Here is a 26,818-nt window from a genome sequence, read left to right as displayed (position 1 = left end):
GTTCGTATTACTCTTCCTAAGTTGTTACATGTGGAAGCAGCATGTGCTGATATTTCTATAGAAAGAGTCCACAGAGTGGGAGATATTTCGAAAGCCACTGTACAGAAACCAAGAGTGGTTGTTTTTAAAACCTTAAATTTCCTGCATAAGCAAGTTATTTGGAAAGCATCTCGTAAACTTCACCCTATTCAGTGGGAAGGACATAACATTCGTATTTATCAAGATTTCTCGGTTGAACTTTCAAGACTGCGACGTTCTTTTTCTGATGTCTGCACTACTCTGGTCCGAGCAAATAGGAAATTTATTATGTTTTTCCCTGCACGTCTCCGCATATTTACTGGCACATCGTACTCTGAGTTCACGACTCCGGAAGATGCGGCAGCGTTTCTAAAGGAAGAGTCCTCTGCAAAGGAAGATGGTGACATTGCTGATGCTGTAGATGAGTGAGAATGGGACTGCCTTGACTATTTTGGTTTCAATACATATATAGGAGGTGTCTTGCACGCTTAGGGGGTGCTATGTTTCTTATTGCACTTCTGTGGCACACTAGAGGTTATTAGGCCTTAGTATTGTTGATATTTCTCTGTAGATTATATTTCGTAGTTATTGAAATACTATTAGCTACTTCATGTATAATGAAGGAGCGGAGCTGTGCCATTTCTTATCTTTTTGTTAAATTAATAAGTTACTAGGTCTGCTATTTGAGACCTTTGTGTTACAGATAGCAGTCAGCTACTGGAAGTCCAGTTTGGTTTAAAATTAGTACTGCTCAAATTATTCAGTTATATATGTTTGTCTATTTTTTAATTGTTTTTCCCTCATGTGTCTTCCTCCCTCCTTTACCCTCTCTTAACGGATATGAACAGTATCAGATGATTTATAGACTTATATGTGATAATGCCTCTCAGGATAGGATCACTTAATATTAGAGGCATACATACACCTGCGAAAAGACGTAGACTACTTGTATACCTTAATAAGTTATCTATAGATTTGATATGTTTACAGGAGACCCATTTAAAAGCTCTGGAAGCGAAGAAGTAAAAAATGCTGGGTTGGGATCTATTAGCTGTAGCCTCCTATAATACTAAATCACGAGGTGTAATTATTCTAGGGAAAAAATCATTAAACAGTCAAGTTTTATCTGTTTTCTCTGACCCAGACGGTAGATTTGTGGTGCTTACTTTTGGATATACAAGGAATCACTTTTACTATATGTAATGTGTATGCCCCCAATCAATATAGGAAACCCTTTTTTACTTCATTATTAGCTAAGCTTCATACTTATGACCCTGCTTCATTAATAGTTTGTGGCGACTTTAATTTAATTTCATCCTCTTTTCTTGACCGTTCCCCTGCTCCGAAATCCTTGATTGCCCTTCCGAAAATAGGGGTCCCATTTTTTACTAAAACTCTCAATCTAGTGGATACTTGGCGAGCAGTTTACCCGGTTGAGAGAGAGTTTACATGCTTCTCCATGACTCATAACACCTGCTCTAGAATTGATTATGTTTTACTCGCGGAACCTTTATTTACTAAGATCTCTACTGTAACTATTGAGCCTCCTACATTATCAGATCACGGCATGGTATGGATTAGGTTAGATCTCAAGAAGTCTGTGGATACTAAACCTTTGTGGAAATTCCCTTTACATCTTGTCAAAGCTAAAGGCTTCAAAGTATTGTTAGAAAATATGTGGGAAAAATATCAATCGCATAATTCTGGTTGTGCTGTATCTAATCCCTCTAATTTTTGGATGGCGGCCAAGGCTGTGTTGCGTGGTGAATTGATAGAATACTCTTCTCGAATTAATCGGCTGCGGAATGCCTCCTACTTGGATCTGCAAGGTAAGCTTTCTAACGCTTTTCAATTATTTAAGCAGGCCCCCTCATTGGAGAACAAAATACGCTATAATACAGCTAAAACCCACTTTTCAGAGCTTTTACAGACAAGTGGCGATAAATATTATTTTAATGTAAACTCGAAATATTATAAATTTGGTAATAAGAATGGTAGACTCCTTACGAATTTACTACATGGATCTAGGAAGCGTACAGTGATTAGGCCTTTATTGAAGTCAGACGGTACTTTTACTGGTTCTGACTCTCATATAATTGAAGTAATGAAGTCATTTTATGAGGAGCTTTATTCTGTGCCTACTCACCCTATAAATGCTTCCTATGTCTCTGGTAATCCGGAAATCACCCCTTCTATTCCTGTATCTCTTTCTTCTTCTTCTTCTTCTTCCTATACCTTTTGGGATTTACTTCCACTTCCTCAACTCCCAACATCTCTTTTTCCTGTTTTGATGGCTCCTGTAACCCCGCTGGAGGTTGTAGGGGTCATCAAGCGGTTGAAATTGTTTAAAACGCCGGGCCCTGATGGGTTTTCTAATGAATTTTTTCGTTTGTTATCTACCCAAATTGCTGATCCATTAGCCGCATGTTTTAATTCAATTATAGATGGGGGAACTCTCTCTGCTCACTTCTCGGATGCCGTCATTAAAGTCTTACCGAAAGAAGGACGTGATCTTAATCTTCCAGGGTCTTATAGACCAATATCACTCCTTAATACTGACTACAAAATTTTTACAAAAATTTTGGCGGAGAGATTGAAGCCTATTCTTCCGGTTTTGATACATAAAGATCAAACTGGCTTTATAACAGGACGGCATTCGGTGGTGAATGTACGGAGAGTTCTCGCAGCTATATCTCATGTAACATCTAACCATACTCTGCGGGCAGCCCCTCATATGATAGTGACGTTAGACGCCGAAAAAGCATTCGATTTAGTCTTATGGCCCCATTTATTTCGTACTCTAGAGAAATTTGGTTTTTCTACCCATTTTATTAATATTTACGCACTTTATACTCTTCCCCACAGTCACAAATAGCATGTAATGGGCTCTTATCATCTGCTTTTACATTAGAGAGGGGGACCCGTCAAGGGTGTCCCTTATCCCCTCTTCTCTTCGCCATTGCTATAGAGCCCCTCGCTGTGGCTGTACGTGCTTCTCCCTTGATTCATGGGATTAAAATTGGAGGGGAGGAGTTGAAGATTGGATTATTTGCTGATGACACTCTTCTATTTCTTTCTAAACCTAACCACTCTTTACCTTCTCTATTGCACCTACTTGACTCCTTTGGGGCGGTTTCCGGATATAAAATTAACAGATCCAAGTCGGAGGTTTTACTGCTGGGAAACTCCAATCCGGATTTTTTGAGATCTACGCAAATGCCGTTTTCTATAGCACCATCGAGATTTAAGTATTTGGGGGTTCATATATGTTCGGATTTATCCCAATTATATTCGACACATTTTTCTACTACAATCACCAAAATTGCTACAAAACTTGAGTCATGGGGGGATCTACCTCTCTCTCTATTGGGACGCTTAGCTATAATTCGGTCTATTGTTTTTCCGAAAATATTTTATTGTATGCAACAATTACCGATTGCTATACTTAAATCGGATATTAAGAGATTGGATGCATTATTTTCTAAATTTATTTGGCAAAACAAGCGCCCGAGAATATCAAGGGTTAAATTAATTACTTCTAAAAATGAAGGTGGTCTGGGATATCCTGATTTGGAAGCATACTTTCAAGCAGTTTTTTTCCGTTATATAAGTGCTTGGTTACTTAATAAGGACCAATACATCGATTTATCTTTGGATTTAGCAGTTTTTTCCCCTTATTCCCCAAGTGCACTTTTACAAACTAAATGGCTATCTATCCCACTAAATATTCGGAATCATATTTTGTTTGCTGATACATGTAAGGCTTGGCTTGGGTTAAATAAGCGCTGTAAATCCAATCCCTATGTTACCCCTTTTATTCCTTTATGGGGGAACCCATCTTTCCCTCCATCGCTTTCGAACTCACTGTTTGATGTTTGGAGGGCAAAGGGGTTGGATTTATCGTGTAAGGTTTTTGATCCAGGTGGCTCTTTGTATACCTTTCAAGAGCTATGCCTTAAATTTTCTCTACCAAGTTCACAGAGATTTATGTATTTTCAAATGCGGCATTTCTTACTTTCTATTAATGCACCTAAACCCCCCACTAAGACCCAAAAGCTTAATGTGGCTCAGATTAAATCTATTGATACATTGTTATACTTTCTTCTTGAGAAGGACTACAGAGTGAAATATCTATATAATGTTATAATCAGTTCTGTGGAGCATGCACAATGGCAGACGTTGTTACAGAAATGGACTCAGGATATTCCATTGCTAGCTGAGATTCATGATTTAACTGAATTATATTCTTATTCACTTAAGGTGTTACAGTCAGCATATTTACAAGAAGTTTATATCCGGACATTACATAGAGCACATATAACTCCATATCGAAGACGGTATATGGTTAAAGATGAGTTGGGACATTGTATAAAGTGCGGAACTGTAGTTGCTGATTTTTACCATTGTATTTGGGATTGCTTTAAGTTACGTAAATTCTGGTGCAAGATTTTGAATTTTATTAATACAATATTTGGTCTCGCCTTACAACCCGATCCTTTGGCCTGTTTGGGGTTCAGTTTTAAAAACTGGACTTTAGCAGGGGAAAAAAACCATACTCTTCCATTGTTGATCACAATTCTAGCGGTATGCAAAAAATTTATTTCTCTGACGTCCTAAGTGGATGCTGGGGACTCCGTCAGGACCATGGGGATTAGCGGCTCCGCAGGAGACAGGGCACAAAAGTAAAAGCTTTAGGATCAGGTGGTGTGCACTGGCTCCTCCCCCCATGACCCTCCTCCAAGCCTCAGTTAGATTTTTGTGCCCGGCCGAGAAGGGTGCAATCTAGGTGGCTCTCCTAAAGAGCTGCTTAGAGTAAAAGTTTTGTTAGGTTTTTTATTTTCAGTGAGTCCTGCTGGCAACAGGCTCACTGCTACGAGGGACTTAGGGGAGAAGAAGTGAACTCACCTGCGTGCAGGATGGATTGGCTTCTTAGGCTACTGGACACCATTAGCTCCAGAGGGATCGAACACAGGCCCAGCCATGGAGTCCGGTCCCAGAGCCGCGCCGCCGACCCCCTTGCAGATGCCGAAGAGTGAAGAGGTCCAGAAACCGGCGGCAGAAGACTTTTCAGTCTTCATGAGGTAGCGCACTGGCTAAAAGATACATCACATATAGCCCCTGGGGCTATATGGATGTATTTAACCCCTGCCAGGTCTCAGAAAAACGGGAGAAGAAGCCTGCCGAAAAGGGGGCGGAGCCTATTCTCCTCAGCACACAGCGCCATTTTCCCTCACAGAAATGCTGGTGGGAAGGCTCCCAGGCTCTCCCCTGCACTGCACTACAGAAACAGGGTTAAAACAGAGAGGGGGGGCACTTATTTGGCGATATGATTATATATATTAAGATGCTATAAGGGAAAAACACTTATATAAAGGTTGTCCCTGTATAATTATAGCGTTTTGGTGTGTGCTGGCAAACTCTCCCTCTGTCTCCCCAAAGGGCTAGTGGGGTCCTGTCCTCTATCAGAGCATTCCCTGTGTGTGTGCTGTGTGTCGGTACGTGTGTCGACATGTATGAGGACGATGTTGGTGAGGAGGCGGAGCAATTGCCTGTAATGGTGATGTCACTCTCTAGGGAGTCGACACCGGAATGGATGGCTTATTTAGGGAATTACGTGATAATGTCAACACGCTGCAAGGTCGGTTGACGACATGAGACGGCCGGCAAACCAATTAGTACCTGTCCAGGCGTCTCAAACACCGTCAGGGGCTTTAAAACGCCCATTTACCTCAGTCGGTCGACACAGACACAGACACGGACACTGACTCCAGTGTCGACGGTGAAGAAACAAACGTATTTTCCATTTGGGCCACACGTTACACGCTAAGGGCAATGAAGGAGGTGTTACATATTTCTGATACTACAAGTACCACAAAAGAGGGTATTATGTGGGGTGTGAAAAAACTACCTGTAGTTTTTCCTGAATCAGATAAATTAAATGAAGTGTGTGATGATGCGTGGGTTTTCCCCGATAGAAAATTATTGGCGTTATACCCTTTCCCGCCAGAAGTTAGGGCGCGTTGGGAAACACCCCTTAGGGTGGATAAGGCGCTCACATGCTTATCAAAACAAGTGGCGTTACCGTCTCCAGATACGGCCGCCCTCAAGGAGCCAGCTGATAGGAGGCTGGAAAATATCCTAAAAAGTATATACACACATACTGGTGTTATACTGCGACCAGCGATCGCCTCAGCCTGGATGTGCAGCGCTGGGGTGGCTTGGTCGGATTCCCTGACTGAAAATATTGATACCCTTGACAGGGACAGTATTTTATTGACTATAGAGCATTTAAAGGATGCATTTCTATATATGCGAGATGCACAGAGAGATATTTGCACTCTGGCATCAAGAGTAAGTGCGATGTCCATATCTGCCAGAAGATGTTTATGGACACGACAGTGGTCAGGTGATGCAGATTCCAAACGGCACATGGAAGTATTGCCGTATAAAGGGGAGGAGTTATTTGGGGTCGGTCCATCGGACCTGGTGGCCACGGCAACAGCTGGAAAATCCACCTTTTTTACCCCAAGTCACATCTCAGCAGAAAAAGACACCGTCTTTTCAGCCTCAGTCCTTTCGTCCCCATAAGGGCAAGCAGGCAAAAGGCCAGTCATATCTGCCCAGGGATAGAGGAAAGGGAAGAAGACTGCAGCAGGCAGCCCATTCCCAGGAACAGAAGCCCTCCACCGCTTTTGCCAAGTCCTCAGCATGACGCTGGGGCCGTACAAGCGGACTCAGCTGCGGTGGGGGGTCGTCTCAAGAGTTTCAGCGCGCAGTGGGCTCACTCGCAAGTGGACCCCTGGATCCTACAAGTAGTATCCCAGGGGTACAAATTGGAAGTTCGAGACGTCTCCCCCTCGCAGGTTCCTGAAGTCTGCTTTACCAACGTCTCCCTCCGACAGGGAGGCAGTATTGGAAACAATTCACAAGCTGTATTCCCAGCAGGTGATAATCAAAGTACCCCTCCTACAACAAGGAAAGGGGTATTATTCCACACTATATTGTGGTACTGAAGCCAGACGGCTCGGTGAGACCTATTCTAAATCTGAAATATTTGAACACTTACATACAAAGGTTCAAATCAAGATGGAGTCACTCAGAGCAGTGATAGCGAAGCAGGACCTCCATGTCCCAATTTGCCCTTCTCACCAAGGGTACCTCAGGTTCGTGGTACAAAACTGTCACTATCAGTTTCAGACGCTGCCGTTTGGATTGTCCACGGCACCCCGGGTCTTTACCAAGGTGATGGCCGAAATGATGATTCTTCTTCAAAGAAAAGGCGTCTTAATTATCCCTTACTTGGACGATCTCCTGATAAGGGCAAGGTCCAGAGAACAGTTGGAGGTCGGAGTAGCACTATCTCAAGTAGTTCTACGACAGCACGGGTGGATTCTAAATATTCCAAAATCGCAGCTGTCTCCGACGACACGTCTGCTGTTCCTAGGGATGATTCTGGACACAGTCCAGAAAAAGGTGTTTCTCCCGGAGGAGAAAGCCAGAGAGTTATCCGAGCTAGTCAGGAACCTCCTAAAACCAGGAAAAGTGTCAGTGCATCATTGCACAAGGGTCCTGGGAAAAATGGTGGCTTCTTACGAAGCGATTCCATTCGGCAGATTTCACGCAAGAACTTTTCAGTGGGATCTGCTGGAAAAATGGTCCGGATCGCATCTTCAGATGCATCAGCGGATAACCCTGTCTCCAAGTACAAGGGTGTCTCTTCTGTGGTGGCTGCAGAGTGCTCATCTACTAAAGGGCCACAGATTCGGCATTCAGGACTGGGTCCTGGTGACCACGGATGCCAGCCTGAACGGCTGGGGAGCAGTCACACAAGGAAAAAATTTCCAGGGAGTGTGATCAAGTCTGGAGACTTCTCTCCACATAAATATACTGGAGCTAAGAGCAATTTACAATGCTCTAAGCTTAGCAAGACCTCTGCTTCAAGGTCAGCCGGTATTGATCCAGTGGGACAACATCACGGCAGTCGCCCACGTAAACAGACTGGGCGGCACAAGAAGCAGGAGGGCAATGGCAGAAACTGCAAGGATTCTTCGCTGGGCGGAAAATCATGTGTTAGCACTGTCAGCAGTGTTCATTCCGGGAGTGGACAACTGGGAAGCAGACTTCCTCAGCACGACCTCCACCCGGGAGAGTGGGGACTTCATCGGGAAGTCTTCCACATGATTGTGAACCGTTGGGAAAGACCAAAGGCGTCCCGCCTGAACAAAAAACTGGACAGGTATTGCGCCAGGTCAAGAGACCCTCAGGCAATAGCTGTGGACGTTCTGGTAACACCGTGGGTGTACCAGTCGGTGTATGTGTTCCCTCCTCTGCTTCTCATACCTAAGGTACTGAGAATTATAAGACGTAGAGGAGTAAGAACTATACTCGTGGCTCCGGATTGGCCAAGAAGGACTTGGTACCCGGAACTTCAAGAGATGCTCACAGAGGACTCATGGCCTCTGCCGCTAAGAAGGGACTTGCTTCAGCAAGTACCATGTCTGTTCCAAGACTTACCGCGGATGCGTTTGACGGCATGGCGGTTGAACGCCGGATCCTAAGGGAAAAAGGCATTCCGGAAGAGGTCATTCCTACCCTGGTCAAAGCCAGGAAGGAGGTGACCGCACAACATTATCACCACATGTGGCAAAAATATGTTGCGTGGTGTGAGGCCAGGAAGGCCCCACGAAGAAATTTCAACTCGGTCGATTCCTGCATTTCCTGCAAACAGGAGTGTCTATGGGCCTCAAATTGGGGTCCATTAAGGTTCAAATTTCGGCCCTGTCGATTTTCTTCCAGAAAGAATTGGCTTCAGTTCCTGAAGTCCAGAAGTTTGTCAAGGGAGTACTGCATATACAACCCCCTTTTGTGCCTCCAGTGGCACTGTGGGATCTCAACGTAGTTCTGGGATTCCTCAAATCACATTGGTTTAAACCGCTCAAATCTGTGGATTTGAAATATTTCACATGGAAAGTGACCATGATGTTGGCCCTGGCCTCGGCCAGGCGAGTGTCAGAATTGGCGGCTTTGTCTCACAAAAGCCCATATCTGATTGTCCATTCGGACAGGGCAGAGCTGCGGACTCGTCCCCAGTTTCTCCATAAGGTGGTGTCAGCGTTTCACCTGAACCAGCTTATTGTGGTACCTGCGGCTACTAGGGACTTGGAGGACTCCAAGTTGCTAGATGTTGTCAGGGCCCTGAAAATATAGGTTTCCAGGACGGTTGGAGTCAGGAAAACTGACTTGCTGTTATCCTGTATGCACCCAACAAACTGGGTGCTCTTGCTTCTAAGCAGACGATTGCTAGTTGGATGTGTAGTACAATTCAGCTTGCACATTCTGTGGCAGGCCTGCCACAGCCAAAATATGTAAATGCCCATTCCACAAGGAAGGTGGGCTCATCTTGGGCGGCTGCCCGAGGGGTCTCGGCTTTACAACTTTGCCGAGCTGCTACTTGGTCAGGGGCACACCCTGGCTGAGGAGGACCTGGAGTTCTCTCACTCGGTGCTGCAGAGTCATCCGCACTCTCCCGCCCGTTTGGGAGCTTTGGTATAATCCCCATGGTCCTGACGGAGTCCCCAGCATCCACTTAGGACGTCAGAGAAAATAAGAATTTACTTACCAATAATTCTATTTCTCGTAGTCCGTAGTGGATGCTGGGCGCCCATCCCAAGTGCGGATTGTCTGCAAAATCGGGTTATTATTGTTGTGAGCCATCTTTTCAGAGGCTCCGCTGTTATCATGCTGTTAACTGGGTTCAGATCACAGGTTGTACAGTGTGATTGGTGTGGCTGGTATGAGTCTTACCCGGGATTCAAAATCCTTCCTTATTGTGTACGCTCGTCCGGGCACAGTATCCTAACTGAGGCTTGGAGGAGGGTCATGGGGGGAGGAGCCAGTGCACACCACCTGATCCTAAAGCTTTTACTTTTGTGCCCTGTCTCCTGCGGAGCCGCTAATCCCCATGGTCCTGACGGAGTCCCCAGCATCCACTACGGACTACGAGAAATAGAATTATCGGTAAGTAAATTCTTATTTTTGTGTCATTGGATCAAGAGATCGGTACCTAGTCTTATGGAAGTCAAACAAAAATTACTTCAGATACTATATTATGAGCGGAAATATGCAGATGTTGATTTACTCTTGGGGGCTCAAAGGTTTTACTGTAAATGGGCTCCATTTATTAGTACTTTGGACAGAGAGACCCGATTGCATATATATAAATCTTTTGAAAATTTTAACTTCGAGGAGCATAAGGTATCTTATACTACGTGAGCTTCGTATTGGGTGTATTCTGAGAGTCATGTAATTTCTGCCTTTTTGTCTTGAAATTTAGATACTGTGTCAAAGTATATGATGAAAATTATGTATATTTTCCTTCCTATTCCCCCCTTCCCTTACCCCCCTCCCTTGTCTTTGTCTTTTGTCCTTTTTAGTTTTTATGCTTATATTGTTCTCCCTGCATCACTTCAATTTGTTTTCTCTTAGTGAGATTATGTTGATATATAGTACCGAGTATGCTGTGATATTTGGGATTATTGTCTTATTGTATATTGTTTTTCTTTCTTTTCTGTATGTGGAAAATCTTTAATAAATACATTAAAAAAAAAAAAAAAAAAAGGGGGACGTTGTCTGCCGTAATGTGTAAAAAGAGGGACGTTGTCTGACGTAATGTGTAAAAAAGGGATGCTGTCTGCCGTATTGTGTAAAAAAGGGATGCTGTCTGCCGTAATGTGTAAAAAGGGGACGCTGTCTGCCGTAATGTGTAAAAAGGGGACGCTGTCTGCCGTAATGTGTAAAAAGGGGACGCTGTCTGCCGTAATGTGTAAAAAGGGGACGGCTCTGCCATAATGTGTAAAAGGGGCTCTACCTGGTGTAGTGGCGCTACTGTGCATCGTAATTTGAATGATGGTGACTTCTGTAATGTGTAATATGAATTGGTATTATTGTGTGGCCACACCTCTTCCCCATGAAGCCACACCCCTATATTTTTTGTGCGCGCCTACGGTGCGCACTGCACCTGTTTTGCATAGACAGGGGGGGTTAATTCCCTACTTTGCACACAGAGCTAAAATGTCTAGTTACGGCACTGCCCTCATGTCCGCATGTCCCGTGTCATTCCCCCTCATGTCCCCAGTCCTGTGTCCCTCCTCCCTTCCCGCTCATGCCCCAAGGTCTTGTGTCCCTCTCACCCTTCTTGTGTCCAGATCCTATGTCACAGCTTCACCAGCTTATCCATCCCTGCAACTCTTTGTGGAAGCATGGGCAACCAACAGGAGACCCACTAACAGCAGAGAGTCCCTGAGCAGAACCATATGGACTCAGGTTAGTGTGATTGTGACTGTACTGGTCACACTGAGTGCGTCCTCCCCTGTGGCTGGAGCCTGGTCTGGTGGGGGCACTGCCGACTCTAGAAACGATTAATATTAACAGGGGACTATGGACTGTATGTATGCCATTGTCTCCCATGCAGGACACCAGTAGTGACTGCTGCAGGTACCAGACACACGCACACAGCATTCCAGGATGACAGCACTACACAGCCTCGGTACTGTCGGCAGTGCCTGGCTGAAAAATAAGTATGGGGGGAAGGGGGGGGGGGGGCAGTAGGCTGAAGTTTTGCCTAGGGTGCTAAGAAACCTTGCATAGGATCAAAATTACCCCCATATTTTGTGATTTTAGCTATTTTATGTTTTTTTTTTAAAATCATCCAGGTCCAAAACCAAAGGGTGGTTTTGGCAAACCAATCCAAATCCAAAACACGAGCGGGGATCCAGATCCAAAACCAAAACCCGAAAAGTGACATCTCTAATATATACACAGTGACTTGAAAATTATCCAAACTCCTGTATTATTACAAATATGACACACAAATGATTCCAGTGTTTTTATTGCAAGTCAGTAGCCTCTTAAAGTAAATTTTCAAACTCAAATCCATTGTTTTATTTTATTTAATAAAAACTGGAAAATGCTGCTAGCATAAGTATTCAACCCAAGCAAACTAGTGTTTACTGTAATAAAAGCTTGAATTCACCCCTGCTGGAATGGTGTTTACTGAGGAAGGATAGTGTTAAGCCCCGTACACACTGTAGAGATGTGTGCTGAGCGATCTAGCACAGAACGCTCAGCAAACATCTCTCCCCCCGCTCAGCACTCAGCGCAATGTGTGCTGAGCGAGTTGGGGGGGGGGGGGGGGGATGAGGGGGGGAGGCGCTCCTTTCACCCAGTGGTGATATGAGCGATCTCATTAGATTTGACATGCATACCAAATCTAGAGTCGGCGATAGCGACGTGCGGGACTTAGAACTTAGAATTGGATTTCTCAGAATTTAAGCACGGATCACTCCGTGTGTACCCCCCTTTAGGTTGGACTGTACATAGTATTTTGAATTAGGCCCCAAAAAGCTAAATTGTACCCCTGGATTCTACTGGAGAAGAGGACTGACTGCTTTGTGTCAACATAGGTATGTGTGTATGTAGGTGTGCATGTATGTAATAAAGTTATACTGTCATGGTGTGTGCGTTGTGTTTTTTTGGGGGGTATTTTTTTGTAGTAGAACAACAGGTACCAGCAGGCCCGTTATTTCCCTGCATGCTGGTACTTGTGGTTCTCCAAGTACCAGCTTGCGGGGGAGGCTTGCTGGGACTTGTAGTTCTGCTGCAAAAAACAATATTCTTTATTTTACACACAAGGCTATCAGCCCCCCATCCGCCGTCCTTGGATGGGGGACAGCCTCTGGCTTCACCTCTGGCCCTTGGGTGGCTGGAGGGGGGGACCCCTTGATTTAAGGGGTCCCCACTCCTCCAGGGTACCCCGGCCAGGGGTGACTAGTTGGGGATTTAATGCAAGGGCCACAGAGACCTATATAAAAGTGTCCCCCGGCTGTGGCATTATCTCTCTGACTAGTGGAGCCCGGTACTGGTGTTAAAAATACGGGGGACCCCTACGTGTTTTGTCCCCCATATTTTTTGCACCAGGACCAGGCGCAGAGCCCGGTGCTGATTGTTAAAATATGGGGGAACCCCTGTCAATTTTTTCCCCGTATTTTTACAACCAGGACCGGCTCAAAGAGCCCGAGGCTGGTTATGCTTAGGAGGGGGGACCCCACGCAATTTTTTTCAGGATTTATTCATCACTTTTGTGATGTCCATGAAGTCGAATCTAGGCCGCCCACTATTCGTCAATTGGTCCGTTTTGCGACAAGGGGACTGTCGAATCCGTTATTAATTGAATATGTCGAATTCTGGTTCCGGGTGGAGGGTTTCGGCTGTCGAATTGTGTCGAATCCAAAAACTGTCAAATTCACGCTGGAATTCGACCGCAATTGAATATACCCCATAGTCTCTGCTCCAATACAGCTTATTTTCACCAATGTCCTAGTGGATACTGGGATGACATTAGTACCATGGGCTATAGATCGGGTCCATTGGAGCCTGGCACATTAAGAAATCAGTAGTGTGTGCTGGCTCCTCCCCTCTATGCCCCTCCTAGCAGACTCAGTTTAGAAAAATGTGCCCAAGGAGCCAGGTGCATTCCTCTGAAGCTCCAGAGAGTTTTGTTCAAATCTTTTATTTAGTTTGTTATTTTCAGGCAGCAACCAGTCTGCCTGAATTGTGGAACTTGGGGGGGGGGACCGAACCAAATTCCAATAGAGTTAATGGTTCAAATCCCCGCTGACAGTACACTGAGCTCCTGAGGAACTGTTTGTCATGCCCCTAGGGTGTAAGCCCACACCAGCAGCATACCACCACCCCTAACAGATGCTGAAGACACCGTGCAGTGAGTACAGACACCGGGGTTCCAGTTAACGGGTCCCCGGTGAACATGGCTGCATAAGGGTGTGGCGGTCACCCGGCTATGAGCTGTGGTGCCCACTGCAGACCCTAGACTGGCACAGAGGTAAAGGGGGTTATTAAACTCCTTATTGTACACAAATGTAATATATACAGCCAGTATAAACTGTGAGGGACCGCGCGCCATTGAAGGGGCAGGGATTCCCGGAGAGCGGTACCAGAGACTGAAAGGTGCCATTTCCAGCTGCTGCTGACCTCCAGGCTGCATGCAAGCGCTGCTCCTCCACAGACCCTCCTAATTCACCAATTGTACTGATACAGGGGGTTTTATAGTAAGGGGGAGCATACAGTATAGGTTAATATACCATAATCTGCCTTACTAAGGCACTGCTTTGACTTGGTATTGTGTGCTGGTCTCATACCTCTCTGTGTCACTCCATTCAGACTGTGGTTTCCTGTGTTATTTCACTGACCTGTGTTATTTCACTTCACTATGGGGGTGATTCCAAGTTGTTTGCTCGCTAGCTGCTTTTAGCAGCATTGCACACGCTAAGCCGCCGCCCTCTGTGAGTGTATCTTAGCTTAGCAGAATTCGAATGAAAGATTAGCAGAATTGCGAAAAGAAATTTCTTAGCAGTTTCTGAGTAGCTGGAGACTTACTCACAAATAGCGATCAGTTCAGTCAGTTTCGTTCCTGGTTTGACGTCACAAACACGCCCTGCGTTCGGCCAGCCACTCCCCCATTTCTCCAGACACTCCCGCGTTTTTCCCTGGCACGCCTGCGTTTTTCCGCACACTCCCAGAAAACGTCCAGTTTCTGCCCAGAAACACCCACTTCCTGTCAATCACACTACGATCACTTCAACTATGAAAAATCTTTGTTCGGGCGTGAGTAAATCTATTAAGTTTTGTGTTAAAATACTAACCGCATGCGCATTTTTGCCTTAATCGCTCTGTTGCGAAAATCGGCAACTAGCGAACAACTCGGAATGACCCCCCTATGTGTATTTCTGCTGAAACAAATGTCTGGCAATAAAGGTTGTGTGTACCTGATACAGCACAATGTTTTCCTCTTCACGGGGGGGATCTCTCCTATATATTCAGTGTTTTCTACCTTTACAGGGTAGTAGTGTACACGTGCCAGAAGTAGCTAGAATCTTTTCAAGGAATAATTACAAACATTAATACAGAGCTGGTTACTACCAGACAAGTAAGGCAGCCTCCTAAAAATTCTGTGGATGATTTTTTTAATCAGGGCTGCTGACCACAGGCAGGCTTCTCAGCCCCCCCTGGTTGTCTCATAAACACACACTCACACATGTACTCCAATCTGACTCTGATAATGACATGCCAGATTGCGAAGAAGGTGCGGTGGGCATGGACAATACTCTGTCTCAAGATGTGGAGGCCCTAATTTATTCTATTAGGGAAGTCCTCAACATACCGGATAAGGAAACAGAACATGAGGAAGAATTTTTTTTATTGTAAAATCAAAATCTACCACCTTCCCTGTCTCTAAGGAGTTAAACTCACTCTTTACAAAGGCATGGGTAATAAAAAAATAAAATAAAAATTTCAAACCCCTAAATGATTGCTAAATTCTTTCTATTTCCCACCTGAGGATGGGATGGGTTGGGTGACCCTCCGTGGGTGGATACTAGAGATGAGCGCCGGAAATTTTTCGGGTTTTGTGTTTTGGTTTTGGGTTCGGATCCGCGGCCGTGTTTTGGGTTCGACCGCGTTTTGGCAAAACCTCACCGAATTTTTTTTGTCGGATTCGGGTGTGTTTTGGATTCGGGTGTTTTTTTCCAAAAAACCTAAAAAACAGCTTAAATCATAGAATTTGGGGGTCATTTTGATCCCAAAGTATTATTAACCTCAAAAACCATATTTTCCACTCATTTTCAGTCTATTCTGAATACCTCACACCTCACAATATTATTTTTAGTCCTAAAATTTGCACCGAGGTCGCTGGATGACTAAGCTAAGCGACCCTAGTGGCCGACACAAACACCTGGCCCATCTAGGAGTGGCACTGCAGTGTCACGCAGGATGGCCCTTCCAAAAAACACTCCCCAAACAGCACATGACGCAAAGAAAAAAAGAGGCGCAATGAGGTAGCTGTGTGAGTAAGATAAGCGACCCTAGTGGCCGACACAAACACCGGGCCCATCTAGGAGTGGCACTGCAGTGTCACGCAGGATGGCCCTTCCAAAAAACACTCCACAAACAGCACATGACGCAAAGAAAAATTAAAGAAAAAAGAGGTGCAAGATGGAATTGTCCTTGGGCCCTCCCACCCACCCTTATGTTGTATAAACAGGACATGCACACTTTAACCAACCCATCATTTCAGTGACAGGGTCTGCCACACGACTGTGACTGAAATGACGGGATGGTTTGGACCCCCACCAAAAAAGAAGCAATTAATCTCTCCTTGCACAAACTGGCTCTACAGAGGCAAGATGTCCACCTCATCATTATCCTCCGATATATCACCGTGTACATCCCCCTCCTCACAGATTATCAATTCGTCCCCACTGGAATCCACCATCTCAGCTCCCTGTGTACTTTGTGGAGGCAATTGCTGCTGGTCAATGTCTCCACGGAGGAATTGATTATAATTCATTTTAATGAACATCATCTTCTCCACATTTTCTGGATGTAACCTCGTACGCCGATTGCTGACAAGGTGAGCGGCGGCACTAAACACTCTTTCGGAGTACACACTTGTGGGAGGGCAACTTAGGTAGAATAAAGCCAGTTTGTGCAAGGGCCTCCAAATTGCCTCTTTTTCCTGTCAGTATAAGTACGGACTGTGTGACGTGCCTACTTGGATGCGGTCACTCATATAATCCTCCACCATTCTTTCAATGGTGAGAGAATCATATGCAGTGACAGTAGACGACATGTCCGTAATCGTTGTCAGGTCCTTCAGTCCGGACCAGATGTCAGCATCAGCAGTCGCTCCAGACTGCCCTGCATCACCGCCAGCGGGTGGGCTCGGAATTCTGAGCCTTTTCCTCGCACCCCCAGTTGCGGGAGAATGTGAAGGAGGAGATGTTGACAGGTCGCGTTCCGCTTGACTTGACAATTTTCTCACCAGCAGGTCTTTCAACCCCAGCAGACTTGTGTCTGCCGGAAAGAGAGATCCAAGGTAGGCTTTAAATCTAGGATCGAGCACGGTGGCCAAAATGTAGTGCTCTGATTTCAACAGATTGACCACCCGTGAATCCTTGTTAAGCGAATTAAGGGCTCCATCCACAAGTCCCACATGCCTAGCGGAATCACTCCGTGTTAGCTCCTCCTTCAATGTCTCCAGCTTCTTCTGCAAAAGCCTGATGAGGGGAATGACCTGACTCAGGCTGGCAGTGTCTGAACTGACTTCACGTGTGGCAAGTTCAAAGGGCAGCAGAACCTTGCACAACGTTGAAATCATTCTCCACTGCGCTTGAGACAGGTGCATTCCACCTCCTATATCGTGCTCAATTGTATAGGCTTGAATGGCCTTTTGCTGCTCCTCCAACCTCTGAAGCATATAGAGGGTTGAATTCCACCTCGTTACCACTTCTTGCTTCAGATGATGGCAGGGCAGGTTCAGGCGTTTTTGGTGGTGCTCCAGTCTTCTGTACGTGGTGCCTGTACGCCGAAAGTGTCCCGCAATTCTTCTGGCCACCGACAGCATCTCTTGCACGCCCCTGTCGTTTTTTAAAAAATTCTGCACCACCAAATTCAAGGTATGTGCAAAACATGGGACGTGCTGGAATTTGCCCATATTTAATGCACACACAATATTGCTGGCGTTGTCCGATGCCACAAATCCACAGGAGAGTCCAATTGGGGTAAGCCATTCCGCGATGATCTTCCTCAGTTGCCGTAAGAGGTTTTCAGCTGTGTGCGTATTCTGGAAACCGGTGATACAAAGCGTAGCCTGCCTAGGAAAGAGTTGGCGTTTGCGAGATGCTGCTACTGGTGCCGCCGCTGCTGTTCTTGCGGCGGGAGTCCATACATCTACCCAGTGGGCTGTCACAGTCATATAGTCCTGACCCTGCCCTGCTCCACTTGTCCACATGTCCGTGGTTAAGTGGACATTGGGTACAGCTACATTTTTTAGGACACTGGTGACTCTTTTTCTGAGGTCTGTGTACATTTTCGGTATCGCCTGCCTAGAGAAATGGAACCTAGATGGTATTTGGTACCGGGGACACAGTACCTCCAACAAGTCTCTAGTTGGCTCTGCAGTAATGATGGATACCGGAACCACGTTTCTCACCACCCAGGATGCCAAGGCCTCAGTTATCCGCTTTGCAGTAGGATGACTGCTGTGATATTTCATCTTCCTCGCAAAGGACTGTTGGACAGTCAATTGCTTGGTGGAAGTAGTAAAAGTGGTCTTACCACTTCCCCTCTGGGATGACCATCGACTCCCAGCAGCAACAACAGCAGCGCCAGCAGCAGTAGGCGTTACACGCAAGGATGCATCGGAGGAATCCCAGGCAGGAGAGGAATCGTCAGAATTGCCAGTGACATGGCCTGCAGGACTATTGGCATTCCTGGGGAAGGAGGAAATTGACACTGAGGGAGTTGGTGGGGTGGTTTGCGTGAGCTTGGTTACAAGAGGAAGGTATTTACTGGTCAGTGGACTGCTTCCGCTGTCACCCAAAGTTTTTGAACTTGTCACTGACTTATTATGAATGCGCTGCAGGTGACGTATAAGGGAGGATGTTCCGAGGTGGTTAACGTCCTTACCCCTACTTATTACAGCTTGACAAAAGCAACACACGGCTTGACACCTGTTGTCCGCATTTCTGTTGAAATACTTCCACACCGAAGAGCTGATTTTTTTGGTATTTTCACCAGGCATGTCAGTGGCCATATTCCTCCCACGGACAACAGGTGTCTCCCCGGGTGCCTGACTTAAACAAACCAACTCACCATCAGAATCCTCCTTGTCAATTTTCTCCCCAGCGCCAGCAACACCCATATCCTCCTCATCCTGGTGTACTTCAACACTGACATCTTCAATCTGACTATCAGGAACTGGACTGCGGGTGCTCCTTCCAGCACTTGCAGGGGGCGTGCAAATGGTGGAAGGCGCATGCTCTTCACGTCCAGTGTTGGGAAGGTCAGGCATCGCAACCGACACAATTGGAGTCGGACTCTCCTTGTGGATTTGGGATTTCGAAGAACGCACAGTTCTTTGCGGTGCTACTGCTTTTGCCAGCTTGAGTCTTTTCATTTTTCTAGCGAGAGGCTGAGTGCTTCCATCCTCATGTGAAGCTGAACCACTAGCCATGAACATAGGCCAGGGCCTCAGCCGTTCCTTGCCACTCCGTGTGGTAAATGGCATATTGGCAAGTTTACGCTTCTCCTCCGACAATTTTATTTTAGGTTTTGGAGTCCTTTTTTTACTGATATTTGGTGTTTTGGATTTGACATGCTCTGTACTATGACATTGGGCATCGGCCTTGGCAGACGACGTTGCTGGCATTTCATCGTCTCGGCCATGACTAGTGGCAGCAGCTTCAGCACGAGGTGGAAGTGGATCTTGATCTTTCCCTAATTTTGGAACCTCAACATTTTTGTTCTCCATATTTTAATAGGCACAACTAAAAGGCACCTCAGGTAAACAATGGAGATGGATGGATACTAGTATACTTATGGATGGACTGCCGAGTGCCGACACAGAGGTAGCTACAGCCGTGGACTACCGTACTGTGTCTGCTGCTAATATAGACTGGATGATAATGATATGAAATCAATATATATATGTATATATAATATCACTAGTACTGCAGCCGGACAGGTATATATATTTATTATGTAATGACTGATGACGGACCTGCTGGACACTGTCAGCTCAGCAGCACCGCAGACTGCTACAGTAAGCTACTATAGTAGTATGTATAAAGAAGAAAGAAAAAAAAAAAACCACGGGTAGGTGGTATACAATTATGGATGGACTGCCGAGTGCCGACACAGAGGTAGCTACAGCCGTGGACTACCGTACTGTGTCTGCTGCTAATATAGACTGGATGATAATGATATGAAATCAATATATATATGTATATATAATATCACTAGTACTGCAGCCGGACAGGTAGATATATATTTATTAGGTAATGATGACTGATGACGGACCTGCTGGACACTGTCAGCTCAGCAGCACCGCAGACTGCTACAGTAAGCTACTATAGTAGTATGTATCAAGAAGAAAGAAAAAAAAAAAACCACGGGTAGGTGGTATACAATTATGGATGGACTGTCGAGTGCCGACACAGAGGTAGCTACAGCCGTGGACTAATGTACTGTGTCTGCTGCTAATATAGACTGGATGATAATGATATGAAATCAATATATATATGTATATATAATATCACTAGTACTGCAGCCGGACAGGTAGATATATATTTATTAGGTAATGATGACTGATGACGGACCTGCTGGACACTGTCAGCTCAGCAGCACCGCAGACTGCTACAGTAAGCTACTATAGTAGTATGTATCAAGAAGAAAGAAAAAAAAAAAACCACGGGTAGGTGGTATACAATTATGGATGGACTGCCGAGTGCCGACACAGAGGTAGCTACAGCCGTGGACTAACGTACTGTGTCTGCTGCTAATATAGACTGGATGATAATGATATGAAATCAATATATATATGTATATATAATATCACTAGTACTGCAGCCGGACAGGTATATATATTTATTATGTAATGACTGATGACGGACCTGCTGGACACTGTCAGCTCAGCAGCACCGCAGACTGCTACAGTAAGCTACTATAGTAGTATGTATAAAGAAGAAAGAAAAAAAAAAACACGGGTAGGTGGTATACAATTATAATATTATATATATATTAATTATATACAATTATATATATATATATATATATATATATATATATATATATATTAATTAAACTGGTGGTGATTATTAAACTGGTGGTCAGGTCACTGGTCACACTATCAGCAACTTGCAAGTAGTACTCCTAAGCATACAATCACAATATATATTATACTGGTGTGGCACTCTGGCAGCAAAAGTGTGCACTGTACATTATATGTAGTATGTACTCCTGAGTCCTGAGTCCTGCTCTCAGACTCTAACTGCTCCCCACTGTCAGTGTCTCCCCCACAAGTCAGATAATACAATACAGTCACACTATCTATCACTTCACTTCAGCAAGTACTAGTAGTAGTAGTACTCCTCCTAATGCTCCCCAAAATTACTACTGTGTCTCTCTCTAGTGAGACTGTCTCACTCTCTTCTCGAATCTCTATAAACGGAGAGGACGCCAGCCACGTCCTCTCCCTATGAATCTCAATGCACGTGTGAAAAATGGCGGCGACGCGCGGCTCCTTATATAGAATCCGAGCCTCGCGAGAATCCGACAGCGTGATGATGACGTTCGGGCGCGCTCGGGTTAACCGAGCAAGGCGGGAGGATCCGAGCCTGCTCGGCCCCGTGTAAAAAACCTTTAAGTTCGGGCGGGTTCGGATTCCGAGGAACCGAACCCGCTCATCTCTAGTGGATACCTCAGTGTCCAGGCTGTCATGTAAGATTGTGCTGCCTGTACCTAGTGCTATTTCTACCAAAGACTCAGCTGACCATAAACTTGAGACTACACTCAAATCAATTCATACCATAGTAGATGTACCATGGCTTGTGGTTGGATTACAAGGACCATGGTTTATACTAGGGATGAGTGGGTTCGGTTCCTCGGAATCCGAACCCGCCCGAACTTCATGTTTTTTTACACGGGGCCGAGCGACTCGGATCTTCCCGCCTTGCTCGGTTAACCCGAGCGCGCCCGAATGTCATCATCCCGCTGTCGGATTCTCGCGAGGCTCGGATTCTATCGCGAGACTCGGATTCTATATAAGGAGCCGCGCGTCGCCGCCATTTTCACACGTGCATTGAGATTCATAGGGAGAGGACGTGGCTGGCGTCCTCTCCGTTTCTAGAGAAGAGAGTGAGACAGTAGAGAGAGACACAGTAGTAATTTTGGGGAGCATTAGGAGGAGTACTAGTTAGGTTACTTGCTGAAGTGATAGATAGTGTGACTGTATATTATCTGACTTGTGGGGGAGACACTGACAGTGGGGAGCAGTTAGAGTCTGAGAGCAGGACTCAGGAGTACATATAACGTACAGTGCACACTTTTGCTGCCAGAGTGCCACACTGCCATTGTGACCACACTGACCACCAGTATAATATATATTGTGATTGTCTGCTTAGGAGTACTACTTGCAAGTTGCTGATAGTGTGACCAGTGACCTGACCACCAGTCACCACCAGTTTAATATATATATTTATATATATATATATATAATTGTATATAATATATATATAATATTGTATACCACCTACCCGTGGTTTTTTTTTTCTTTCTTCTTTATACATACTACTATAGTAGCTTACTGTAGCAGTCTGCGGTGCTGCTGAGCTGACAGTGTCCAGCAGGTCCGTCATCAGTCATTGCATAATAAATATATATACCTGTCCGGCTGCAGTACTAGTGATATTATATATATATATATATATATTAATTTCATCTCCTTATCATCCAGTCTATATTAGCAGCAGACACAGTACGGTAGTCCACGGCTGTAGCTACCTCTGTGTCGGCAGTCGCTCGTCCATCCATAATTGTATACCACCTACCCGTGGTTTTTTTTTTCTTTCTTCTTTATACATACTACTATAGTAGCTTACTGTAGCAGTCTGCGGTGCTGCTGAGCTGACAGTGTCCAGCAGGTCCGTCATCAGTCATTACATAATAAATATATATACCTGTCCGGCTGCAGTACTAGTGATATTATATATATATATATATTGATTTCATCTCCTTATCATCCAGTCTATATTAGCAGCAGACACAGTACGGTAGTCCACGGCTGTAGCTACCTCTGTGTCGGCAGTCGCTCGTCCATCCATAATTGTATACCACCTACCCGTGGTTTTTTTTTTCTTTCTTCTTTATACATACTACTATAGTAGCTTACTGTAGCAGTCTGCGGTGCTGCTGAGCTGACAGTGTCCAGCAGGTCCGTCATCAGTCATTACATAATAAATATATATACCTGTCCGGCTGCAGTACTAGTGATATTATATATATATATATATATTATTTCATCTCCTTATCATCCAGTCTATATTAGCAGCAGACACAGTACGGTAGTCCACGGCTGTAGCTACCTCTGTGTCGGCAGTCGCTCGTCCATCCATAAGTATACTAGTATCCATCCATCTCCATTGTTTCCCTGAGGTGCCTTTTAGTTGTGCCTATTAAAATATGGAGAACAAAAATGTTGAGGTTCCAAAATTAGGGAAAGATCAAGATCCACTTCCACCTCGTGCTGAAGCTGCTGCCACTTGTCATGGCCGAGACGATGAAATGCCAGCAACGTCGTCTGCCAAGGCCGATGCCCAATGTCATAGTACAGAGCTTGTAAAATCCAAAACACCAAATATCAGTAAAAAAAGGACTCCAAAATCTAAAATAAAATTGTCGGAGGAGAAGCGTAAACTTGCCAATATGCCATTTACCACACGGAGTGGCAAGGAACGGCTGAGGCCCTGGCCTATGTTCATGGCTAGTGGTTCAGCTTCACATGAGGATGGAAGCACTCAGCCTCTCGCTAGAAAACTGAAAAGACTCAAGCTGGCAAAAGCACCGCAAAGAACTGTGCGTTCTTCGAAATCCCAAATTCACAAGGAGAGTCCAATTGTGTCGGTTGCGATGCCTGACCTTCCCAACACTGGACGTGAAGAGCATGCGCCTTCCACCATTTGCACGCCCCCTGCAAGTGCTGGAAGGAGCACCCGCAGTCCAGTTCCTGATAGTCAGATTGAAGATGTCAGTGTTGAAGTACACCAGGATGAGGAGGATATGGGTGTTGCTGGCGCTGGGGAGGAAATTGACAAGGAGGATTCTGATGGTGAGGTGGTTTGTTTAAGTCAGGCACCCGGGGAGACACCTGTTGTCCGTGGGAGGAATAGTGCCGTTGACATGCCTGGTGAAAATACCAAAAAAATCAGCTCTTCGGTGTGGAAGTATTTCACCAGAAATGCGGACAACATTTGTCAAGCCGTGTGTTGCCTTTGTCAAGCTGTAATAAGTAGGGGTAAGGACGTTAACCACCTCGGAACATCCTCCCTTATACGTCACCTGCAACGCATTCATAATAAGTCAGTGACAAGTTCAAAAACTTTGGGCGACAGCGGAAGCAGTCCACTGACCAGTAAATCCCTTCCTCTTGTAACCAAGCTCACGCAAACCACCCCACCAACTCCCTCAGTGTCAATTTCCTCCTTCCCCAGGAATGCCAATAGTCCTGCAGGCCATGTCACTGGCAATTCTGACGAGTCCTCTCCTGCCTGGGATTCCTCCGATGCATCCTTGCGTGTAACGCCTACTGCTGCTGGCGCTGCTGTTGTTGCTGCTGGGAGTCGATGGTCATCCCAGAGGGGAAGTCGTAAGCCCACTTTTACTACTTCCACCAAGCAATTGACTGTCCAACAGTCCTTTGCGAGGAAGATGAAATGTCACAGCAGTCATCCTGTTGCAAAGCGGATAACTGAGGCCTTGACAACTATGTTGGTGTTAGACGTGCGTCCGGTATCCGCCGTTAGTTCACAGGGAACTAGACAATATCTTGAGGCAGTGTGCCCCCGTTACCAAATACCATCTAGGTTCCACTTCTCTAGGCAGGCGATACCGAGAATGTACACGAACGTCAGAAAAAGACTCACCAGTGTCCTAAAAAATGCAGTTGTACCCAATGTCCACTTAACCACGGACATGTGGACAAGTGGAGCAGGGCAGGGTCAGGACTATATGACTGTGACAGCCCACTGGGTAGATGTATGGACTCCCGCCGCAAGAACAGCAGTGGCGGCACCAGTAGCAGCATCTCGCAAACGCCAACTCTTTCCTAGGCAGGCTACGCTTTGTATCACCGGTTTCCAGAATACGCACACAGCTGAAAACCTCTTACGGCAACTGAGGAAGATCATCGCGGAATGGCTTACCCCAATTGGACTCTCCTGTGGATTTGTGGCATCGGACAACGCCAGCAATATTGTGTTTGCATTAAATATGGGCAAATTCCAGCACGTCCCATGTTTTGCACATACCTTGAATTTGGTGGTGCAGAATTTTTTAAAAAACGACAGGGGCGTGCAAGAGATGCTGTCGGTGGCCAGAAGAATTGCGGGACACTTTCGGCGTACAGGCACCATGTACAGAAGACTGGAGCACCACCAAAAACGCCTGAACCTGCCCTGCCATCATCTGAAGCAAGAAGTGGTAACGAGGTGGAATTCAACCCTCTATATGCTTCAGAGGTTGGAGGAGCAGCAAAAGGCCATTCAAGCCTATACAATTGAGCACGATATAGGAGGTGGAATGTACCTGTCTCAAGCGCAGTGGAGAATGATTTCAACGTTGTGCAAGGTTCTGCAACCTTTTGAACTTGCCACACGTGAAGTCAGTTCAGACACTGCCAGCCTGAGTCAGGTCATTCCCCTCATCAGGCTTTTGCAGAAGAAGCTGGAGGCATTGAAGGAGGAGCTAAAAGGGAGCGATTCCGCTAGGCATGTGGGACTTGTGGATGGAGCCCTTAATTCGCTTAACAAGGATTCACGGGTGGTCAATCTGTTGAAATCAGAGCACTACATTTTGGCCACCGTGCTCGATCCTAGATTTAAAACCTACCTTGGATCTCTCTTTCCGGCAGACACAAGTCTGCTGGGGTTCAAAGACCTGCTGGTGACAAAATTGTCAAGTCAAGCGGAACGCGACCTGTCAACATCTCCTCCTTCACATTCTCCCGCAACTGGGGGTGCGAGGAAAAGGCTCAGAATTCCGAGCCCACCCGCTGGCGGTGATGCAGGGCAGTCTGGAGCGACTGCTGATGCTGACATCTGGTCCGGACTGAAGGACCTGACAACGATTACGGACATGTCGTCTACTGTCACTGCATATGATTCTCTCACCATTGAAAGAATGGTGGAGGATTATATGAGTGACCGCATCCAAGTAGGCACGTCAGACAGTCCGTACTTATACTGGCAGGAAAAAGAGGCAATTTGGAGGCCCTTGCACAAACTGGCTTTATTCTACCTAAGTTGCCCTCCCACAAGTGTGTACTCCGAAAGAGTGTTTAGTGCCGCCGCTCACCTTGTCAGCAATCGGCGTACGAGGTTACATCCAGAAAATGTGGAGAAGATGATGTTCATTAAAATGAATTATAATCAATTCCTCCGTGGAGACATTGACCAGCAGCAATTGCCTCCACAAAGTACACAGGGAGCTGAGATGGTGGATTCCAGTGGGGACGAATTGATAATCTGTGAGGAGCGGGATGTACACGGTGATATATCGGAGGATGATGATGAGGTGGACATCTTGCCTCTGTAGAGCCAGTTTGTGCAAGGAGAGATTAATTGCTTCTTTTTCGGTGGGGGTCCAAACCAACCCGTCATTTCAGTCACAGTCGTGTGGCAGACCCTGTCACTGAAATGATGGGTTGGTTAAAGTGTGCATGTCCTGTTTATACAACATAAGGGTGGGTGGGAGGGCCCAAGGACAATTCCATCTTGCACCTCTTTTTTCTTTCATTTTTCTTTGCGTCATGTGCTGTTTGGGGAGTGTTTTTTGGAAGGGCCATCCTGCGTGACACTGCAGTGCCACTCCTAGATGGGCCAGGTGTTTGTGTCGGCCACTAGGGTCGCTTATCTTACTCACACAGCTACCTCATTGCGCCTCTTTTTTTCTTCTTTGCGTCATGTGCTGTTTGGGGAGTGTTTTTTGGAAGGGCCATCCTGCGTGACACTGCAGTGCCACTCCTAGATGGGCCAGGTGTTTGTGTCGGCCACTAGGGTCGCTTAGCTTACTCACACAGCTACCTCATTGCGCCTCTTTTTTTCTTCTTTGCGTCATGTGCTGTTTGGGGAGTGTCTTTTGGAAGGGCCATCCTGCGTGACACTGCAGTGCCACT

This window comes from Pseudophryne corroboree, chromosome 1 (assembly GCF_028390025.1).
Source record: "Pseudophryne corroboree isolate aPseCor3 chromosome 1, aPseCor3.hap2, whole genome shotgun sequence".
In the NCBI taxonomy this organism is placed as follows: Eukaryota; Metazoa; Chordata; class Amphibia; order Anura; family Myobatrachidae; genus Pseudophryne; species Pseudophryne corroboree.
The sequence above is the reverse complement of the archived record's forward strand: the minus strand, read 5'-3'. Positions refer to the sequence as shown.